Source organism: Ictidomys tridecemlineatus, unplaced genomic scaffold (assembly GCF_052094955.1).
Source record: "Ictidomys tridecemlineatus isolate mIctTri1 unplaced genomic scaffold, mIctTri1.hap1 Scaffold_163, whole genome shotgun sequence".
NCBI lineage: Eukaryota > Metazoa > Chordata > Mammalia > Rodentia > Sciuridae > Ictidomys > Ictidomys tridecemlineatus.
The window spans coordinates 470,696-480,311 of record NW_027521425.1 but is presented as its reverse complement, the minus strand read 5'-3'; the positions used below and the strand labels follow the sequence as shown (position 1 = coordinate 480,311).

Genomic DNA, 9,616 nt, shown 5'->3' with positions numbered 1-9,616 from the left:
AAGAACTTCTTCTCTCCCCTGCCTTCCTTTACATTTTGTTCATCACATGCTCATGGCACTTATGGAACAATATAAAGTGCCTCTGGATTTGTCTCTCTTCCCTAATGAACAAGAGTTTGTCTACAGAAATTCTCTATATTGGTCACAGAAAGATGATAAAGACTCAAAATATGTTTAAGAAATCAATTACCAATTATATTTGACATCATTAGAAACTATAGAGTTTATTGCTGGTAATGGGAACACATTTGTAAAGTAAAAATGAAGCTCTATGTACTCATAAGATACAATTATTTAGAAAATAAAATATCTCAAGCTATATGCATCAAGATACAGTGTAATTTCAAATATGCTTGAGGACCTAATTCCACTCACATAAACACAATTAACCTTAAAAGTTCACAAAAATATGGAGGCCCATACTGCTACATGTTAGAAAACATAAATGTACAGGAAGCCCAGAGTAATTTTGTGATGGAGGAGGTAGAAGTCAAGTTTGTCAGTTGATTATTTGTTTGTTTGTTTATTTATTTATTTATTTATTTATTTATTTATTTATTTATTTATGGTGCTGCTGGGGATTGAACACAGACCTTGTGCATGTGAGGCAAGCACTGTACCAACTGAGATATATCCCCAGACCTCAGTTGATTTTTTAAAATTACATATTTTGTCATAAAGACAACAGTAAATTTGAGAAGTATATCAACAGTCTTAAAAGTTTAAAGAAGCTCATTTTATGCATATTACTTTTCAAGTACAGTTAAAATTACAGTAAAAATAACATTTTGTACTAATTACAAAAATTTGCCAAACTCATACCTCCAATAATCATGTTATTTCAACAACCAACATGCTGTAGTTCATTAAAACATTCATCAAAATTCAATGATTTAGGACAACAGTCATCTAACAGTTAATGGGTGCCACAACCTACTGGAAGATCTGACCATCCCAAACCTCAAGACCCACTTTCCAGTGACAAGGACTGACTCATATGCCAATGCCCACAGTGCAGGGTGCTCACCAGTGCTGAGTTGGGGGGAATGCTCCCAGCTTCTCACTGCAGCTCTGAAAGTGTGAAGATCTGACAGGAGACCAGGTGGTAATGGGTAAATACTTATGAGGTACCAGAGTCTGAAATCACACAAAATATTTAAAGAAAAGCAGTGATTAAAAATAGATAAAGCATGACAAACAAAAAAGTATGAATGGGCTCCTTTCCTTTAAAACTCGCAAGAATATGGAATTATTTTAAGTACTTTGAGAGAATGGAAGTGGTAACTCAAGGTTGATTTAAAATGCATTTATTTGATTTCCCAGTTATGGGGAAAATTATGGAAATATTCCCACATTTTACTGTACTAGTTAACTACTAAAATACTCTCCTCACTTATGCACTGAACTTTTAAATTTTTATTTATAGTCAGACACAATATCTTTAATTCAGTTATTTATTTTTTTCTAATGTGGTGCAGATGATCTAACCCAGGGTCTCGCACATGCAAGGTGAGTGCTCTACCACTGAGTCAAGACCCCAACACTGGACTTTAATATTTTTACATAATTAAGTTTCAGGGAACTCTTCATGTATTTGGGATATCAATCTTTAACCATGCTTAATACATTGCCAGGCATAGTGATGCACACTTGTAATCCCAGCATCTCAGGAGAATAAAGCAGTAGGATTGCATGTTCAAAGCCAACCTCAGCAAAAGTGATATACTAAGCAACTCAGTGAGACCCTGTCTCTAAATAAAATATAAAAATAGGGCTGGGGATGTGGCTCAGAGGTCAAATGTCAAGGATTCAATTCCTGGCATATCCCCAACACCCATCTCCAAAAGAAAAGTAAAAATAAAAAAATTCAACTGAAAAAAAAACATAAAAATAATTCCAAATCTAACTTGCTATGTGTATTTATTACTTAGAGCACTGCCATCTGTATTCATTAAAATATAGGCTAAAATGCTATAAAACAAGACCAAAAATACAATGACTAAAAATAAATAAATAAGTAGATAGATAGATAGCTAGATAGTAAATTTACCTTTACAGAGAGTACAGGGTCATGCAAATGGTTCAGGGGAGGTAGACAGCTCATCTCTGCAAGGTCTTCCAATGCCAGGTCATCCAGTGGGCTCTTTATAGCTTTTCTTGTGGCACTTCTCTTGTCCCTAGCTCACCAACAATTCATGGGTAGGAAAGTGAATGGGTAAAAGAGTATGACAGACAAACAGCTTTTGTAATACAAATGTGTTTAAGAGTAGCATCACACATCACCTTCACTCTCACCTCACTGCCCAAACTTAGAAACTGGTTTAGTGACTTTATCTAGCAATAAGAAACCTGAGATATAGTTTCTTTTTATATAGAGACTATATACGTAGCTAAATATCAGAGTTGCAAGTATGTCTTCTTCCCAGTATACAAGAGAAATCTCCTTTCTCAAGAGTTAATTGAAAGTTCCACTCAATTTCTGGAATTTGTTCAAAGTCTAGGATCTCTGGATGATGACAACCCACTTCAACAGGTACCATGTGGCTTCTTCCCTATTAGTGACCTATAACTAACAGATAACTAATCTTTGCTATATATTATCACCATCACGCCTAATATTCAATGGTCAAATACAATTAAGTGTTTATTCTGAAAAGAATTCCAAACACCTATTTTATCAATAATGAAATTCTGTTGGAAAAGAACTGCAAAGAACTCATGCTCCAAAATAAAATGTTTCTTGGTTAAATTAAGGTTCTGTTCTCTGAAAGAAATTTTTTTTTTTATCCATTTGATGGTGGGAGCCCTGTCTTGGCCTCTGGAAGATTTTTTCTTTTCCAAAATGTTTTCTGTCTATATATGAAGTGGACACAGAAGAGAATGTGCTTCAACAAGGAAGCAAAGATCTAATTGTATACTTCTTGCTGGTGTATATTTGGGACTAAGAGTTACTCAACTACTTAAGTGTCAAGCAACATCAAAACACCACAGGTTTTTGCAAGTCAAACTTTTTTGATTTTGGACAACAAAATCCTTTAAAAAACCTAATAGATCTATTTGTTTTCTGTCAGTGCCACAAGAAAGTAATCACAACTAAACATTTTGTTTGTCATGGATATTAAACTTGTCAACTCTGTTTTTTTTTCTGACACCAGTGGAAGATCTAACCCTCTCTCTCTTTATTTACAACTAAGTTCCTTGAAGTCATCTGATTCATACCAAGAGGATCTTTCACCCCAATGACATCAACGACTTGAGATGATCCTGATTACCTGAGTGATTTCAGACTCAGTTACTTACTTGCTTTGCTTTGGCCAGTAAAATATAAACAAATGTAATGTCACTTCCAAGAAGCTGGTTCTGCCATTTCTTTTTTCCTCTGTCACAAAAATGGCAATGTACCCCCCACACACACACACACATGGCAATATTTCTTCAGCTTAAATCTTGGGTGTGAGAGAGGACATAGAAGAGAGCCACAGCTAAGATATCATGGGTAAAAAAAAATAAGCATTTACTTTACAGGGAAATAAGACTATATTTCAAACTGTAGCTTTTATTTAATTCAACTGACTAGTTCAGGTAAAAAAGCAAATACTTAATTTGATTCTTGCCTGGGCTAGCTTCCACAGTTGAGCCAAGAAAATATAGCAGGAGGTTTTTGAGAATGAGTACTTTAATCATCACTGTTTGGCACACAGGAGCAATGTTTTTCAACCGCCCTAATGCTCCACCTGACAGTTTAGACCACAAACAATGGAGAAAAAGAATATCCAATAGTTATAAACTACAGACACACTTTGAACTCTAAATACAAACTAACTTGCTTGTTCTTTGATGCCCTCTTGTAGTAACTGTTAAAGAAACAAGTAGTAATCACTATATTAGCAATCTGATTCTAACTACTTCCCTGGAGGTATAGACAGGATAGAGAAATTGATGCCATATAAATATTATCAGAGGTGGTATTTTCACCAAATATTGTACCACTGTATAATTGAGTGTCACTGAATTTTTTTAGCTTATAACTTTTTTTAAAATATTTCAGCCAATGATTTAGCATGTATCACGCCTTTTAAATTTATTATTATAAAATACCCCACTTCAGGTACTCAATTTTGGTATTTTATAGAATATTGGTTAAATATTTTTAATGAAGTGATACCAAAATACATTGGCTCAAAGAAGAAAAAAATGTATTCTTTTTCATGAAACAACATGGAGCTACACAGGTGGCTGCTGGGAGAGCAAGCAGTACTGGTTTTCTCCACAAGGTTTTCTGGGGCTGATACCCTCATGAAAGGAATTCCATATAAGTTCAAGGCAGTTGCCATTAGAGTAAGTGGAAGGGAAAAGAAGATGGACGCAAAAAATCAAGGACAAGGACTTTTAAAAAGATAATTCAGAAGTTGCATATTTCACTGCTCTTCATATATAACTGGCCTAAACCTAACCACACCACCAATACTAACATTAGAAGATGATGAAATCTAGATTGTCTAACCGATAGCCATGCTGCCATCTAAACCACAGGGATCTCATTCTAGAAATAAAGAAGGAGGAAGTGGATAATGGAGAAGTATTAGCTGTCTCTAATTAGAATTAGCCATACCCTCATACAATCCTTCCTCAATAGTCATCAGAAAGCTTCTTTTTAAAAACATTTTTCAGATTAGGACACCTCTGTTGAAAATCCTCCTATTCACTTCGTGTAAAAACCAAAGTCCTCACCATGGCTTACAAGTCTTCCCATTTCTGTTCCTCCCATGATCTCTCTAACCTCATCCCTAATAAAAATCGTCCTCAACTTAAGTTGGTTACATCTCAAAACAATTATAATATAAAATAAAATTCAGGTATATGTTTATTATATCTGTTCTACCAAACCTCACAGCTTAGCAGCACAAAACAGAGTACCAGTCATTTATCTTCATGGTGGATTTATGATCTGGGATCTTCAGTTCCCTACTATTGTTCAGCATGAAAAAAGAAGATCCTGCAGGCATGATGGCACTTGCCTGTAATCTCAGCTCCTTACAAAGCTGAGGCAGGAGGACTGTAAGTTGCAAGTCAAATTGTGTAGTTTTGCAAGAGCCTGTCTCAAAAAGATCTGGAAATGTAGCTCAGTGATAGCTAACCGCTGGATCTAATTTCTTTTACAAACAAATATTATGCTGCATATAACTAGTGTAACAAAAGATTAAATTCAAAATCTGAAATACTGTCCTACTGAATATATATTGCTTTCAAGATTAAAAAATCCTTGAATCAAACCATCATAAATGTAGCCATTTTAAATGTGGAGCCACCAATTCTCTTCCCATGAAATAAAACCAAATAGACTATATATGCTATAAGACAAATAAAAGAAAAGACAGAATAATATATTTGAAACTGTAAATGATGAAAATTTTTAAATAAAATAAAAATCTAAGCATCATGGGGAAATTTTGATTAAACCGACTCTGTTGAAATTATGGACTTGTTTTTTTTTCAACAAAGGACAATATGAAGTTAAAAGACAGAAAACACCAGAAGCATTTGTTTGAAACATCCAAAAAAGACAAAGAACTAATATTCAGTTTATGCAAAGTCCTCTTACGAAAACAGGAATTATAACTGAAAATTTGATAAAAACCAGAAAGTAGAATGATTTTTCCATGGGCTGGGCTTGTAGCTTATTGGTAGAGTTTATGTGTAAGGCACTGTGTTCAATTATCAGCAACACACATAAGTAAATAAAATAAAGTTCCATGGAAAACTAAAAATTAATATATTAAAAAAATGAGCATTACAAGAAAATTCAGTATGCCCAATTAAATTTGAAATTCAGATAGACACTGACTTTTGTTCAAGCATAAGTAGATCCCCTATATTGCATGACACCTTTAAAAATATTATTTGTTATTTATCTGAAATTCACATTTATAATAGCAAATCCTCTATTTTTATTTCATAAAATTGGCAAGTGTAGGTAAAATCCACACAGCTAACAAGCGAATAAAGAGAAGTTCAGCTTTACCAGCAATCAAAGAATGCAAATTAAACAGAAAATGCCATTTTACCTATTAGCAAAGACTAGAAAACAAAGCTTTTATTGAAAAGTGTACAATGCTCGCTTTTTTTCCCAATTAATTTAAAAAGACAGCCTACCACCTTACCTATGATCCTTTTTACAATCAGTTAACTAGGAAATAAATGCTCAACTAGTCACTGGATACATTTGAAATCCATTACTTTATATCATAAATATCACAGAAATAAACAAATAACCACATTTGGGACAACAACAATTTTTTCCTTATAAAATACAGGTGCGAATTAAGTATAGTTTTGTGAAGTTTAACTCTTAAGAATAAAACTCATGAATACCATGTGGTAGAAAAACAATAGCTGTTTTGTATATATCAATTTTAATGTTGGGTTAAGATCAATGTAATTGGTGATCCTCATAGGTTAATAAATTTGGCCGGTAAACAAAAATAAGAGTCAGAATTTACATTTTTTTCAGAGATTTCATGTAAAATTATTTTATCAAAATCACAATTATAGCTTCATTACTAAATAATACCTATCTGGAAGTCACAAGGTATGACACAAAAACTGAGGTTAAGAAAAAAAGTACAGGCTTCATATAAAATAAATGCCCACTATTTTAAAAATTATTCTGAAATTATAAATATAGTACTTTAAATAAAATTTGAATATAACAAAGAAATTATATGAAAAACTCTCTTTGGCTTCTCTTACTTCCAAGATAAATGCCCAACTTTATCTTAAATCTATACAGGAAAAAAATTAAATGAAGTTACAATATATCAATTTTAAAAACTGTTTTGTTACAATTCCAGCAGTCATAAATGGTAACATTTTATTTTATTCTGAAAAAATATATTATAAATATTAAACAACTGAATGAATTTATATACATAGTGCTATGATATAATAATTGTTGTAGTGTGATTCAAAGATACTAAAATGATTCAGCATATCTTATCAAACAAAAGACATGATATAATAATCAAACCTTCTAAAATGTTAACAGGAATAATTGCTAGTTAACTTTCCTTCCAAAAATATTCTATTTTAAATATATCTCTAATAAAAAACAAAAACTTTCAGATCCATAATTCATCATCTGTGAAGGTTAATCTTGGCAAATACATGATCAACCAGAATAATAGACATAAAAGTAACACAATCTTCACCATAATTTTTACAGAACTTCTACCAAAAAAAAATACATTTCACTATATAAATGATTCTTGAATCAGCCTGAGTCCCAAATATGAAATAATCCTGATTTTGGTAGATAACAAAATGTAGAATTTGTTACCTTTTTTTAAAAAGTTCAAAAGTAAAACCAGAACTCTATTATCACAATAGCTAACATGAATATGTGTAACATAAATAAAGAGAATAAAGAGTACCTATTTTTCAACTTCAAGAAAGAAAAAGATCATTCTTCTGCTCTTGCCCCAAGATGGAAAAAACTCAACTACAATTGTAGTTTTAAATTTGCCATGACCAATCAATCTTGAAGGTCGACTCAACTTTTTATTCAGTGAAGAAAATCAACCAATCACCAACTTCCTGAATTTAGTAATGTCCTCAAAGTAAGTCAGTTTCTAAAATTTCAAGCTTAAAGTTAACCAATCCTTAAATTGTCTAACTTTTGAAAATCACCCAAACTTAAAACTCCATGCTTTTTCAAACTCCACATAAGAACATTTTTCGCCTTCTGGGAGAATAGTGATCTCAAAAAGCAGAGTTCTCCGTTGCTTAGAAAGCATGCAATTCAGCTTTATTTCAGCAATATTTAATGGTGATCTCCTCACTCATTATTCTAATAAATGAGTATTTAGATATTAGTATTTTTCCTCACTGATGTAAGAAAAATATTTGTTACAATAATGCAACATAATGTCAAGTTTGGAATCTTCTTCATTTATAAAAAAGTACATTTTTTCATGCCCAACATATATGCACACTAGCAAAAGTCAGACTCCTTCTCTCCCTTCCTCCAAAATCCACAATATCATATTATCAATGGTCCAAATCCAGCCAATGAATGTACAATATAAAATATTTTAATATTCAACCACTAAAACTTATACAAAGAATTGAATAATATCAAAAATATTTTAAATACAGCTTAACTATTTAAGTTTATATTCTTTTTAACCTAATAAAATGATGATCTAGCTTGTTTCTGTAAAACCTGACACTCCAAATTCAAAATCCTATCTTGGATTTAATTGGACAAAGTAACAAACTCCTAAATTCCCCAATTAAGAAATAAAATAACTATCACCAGTTCCTATCACCTCACAAAAATGATATGCTCATTTAGCATAGAATAAACTCCAAATGTTTCACAAAGAAAATAAAAACTGTATTATTATAATTTACTCTGTTGTTAAGTCAGTTTGAGGTTTAGGTTACAATGGAAAGAAACAGCCTCAAACATGATGTAAACAATGACTACCCAATTTATTTCACTTGTCTATATGATCAAATTAGAAAATAAGATAAATGGGAAGCTTAACCCTTGCATAAATCTATCTGTATCAGAATGGCAACATAAATCCCACCATGCTGGACACCTGCCTTAACTATGCTCAAAAAACAGCTGAGAGCTACACTTGGACTAAGTGGATTAAGTGGTCTCAAAAAATATATTCTAAATAGCAAAAAGAGCTACCTTATGATAAAAAAAAACTCAGTGAACTTTCAGTATTACAAACAGCATTACAAACATTCAATTTACCAACCAATTCAAGTGACAAATTAACCTTTGTGTCAAAAGAAATATTTAGTAATGTAATCATAGATTTCGTGAATTTATACAAAACTTGACAATTTTATTTTTTGAAGAATTATAATTTAAGAAGCAACACAGCTCAATGCAAACAGTAAAAATTACATTATGAGTGGCTGAGGTTATGGCTTGCGTAGAACATTTGCCAAGGACATGTGGGGGGCCCTGGGTTCAATCCTCAGAACAACGTAAAAATAAAATAAAGTTATTGTGTCCTACAACTAAAACAAAATATTTTTAAATTACATTATGAGTTTGGTGATCTTGAATATAGAGTGTAATTTCCCTAAATCAACTTTCTTATCTATAAAGTGCAAACAATTACTCAATTCAAGGGTTTTTAGGAAGATTAAATGAGTTAAAAATAATTGGTGACTTTAAAAATATCCCAGGCATTAAGACCTACCTCCAAATCTTAGTCTTCCTCATCACTAACTTGCCCCAACAATATGGAAAGTCCTTTGACCTATGTCTGTTTCATTATTCATCAAATAATGAAGATAATGTATTGCTATGTATTTTACGGGGGTTATATGACAATGGTATATGAAAACTAACGTAAAAAGGGTCATTGAAATATATAGTTAAGTAACTCTAAGACAGCTAATTGTACAAAAAATAAAGAAAATTTATTCTAGCAAACATGTTACAATGCAGGACTGTATAATGCCCAAATTAAATTAATTTTATAAGAAAAATTTCATAGTTCAAAAAACACAAAAACTCTAGATCAATGCCAACCAAAAATATTTAAAGTTATTGTTACTAGTTTCAAGAATTATTTTCTGTGCAATT

General features: G+C 31.9%; 1 long non-coding RNA gene across 1 annotated transcript; it reads right to left on the bottom strand.

The window, feature by feature from the left end:
• Positions 1 to 205: 205 nt before the first annotated feature.
• LOC144372800 (uncharacterized) lies at positions 206 to 5,026 on the bottom strand. The gene is made up of 2 exons (XR_013432677.1): positions 2,051 to 5,026; positions 206 to 1,137 (listed from the first exon to the last, which is right to left on the bottom strand). It is a non-coding gene; the product is annotated as an uncharacterized LOC144372800 (long non-coding RNA).
• Between the last annotated feature and the right edge of the window lie 4,590 nt (positions 5,027 to 9,616).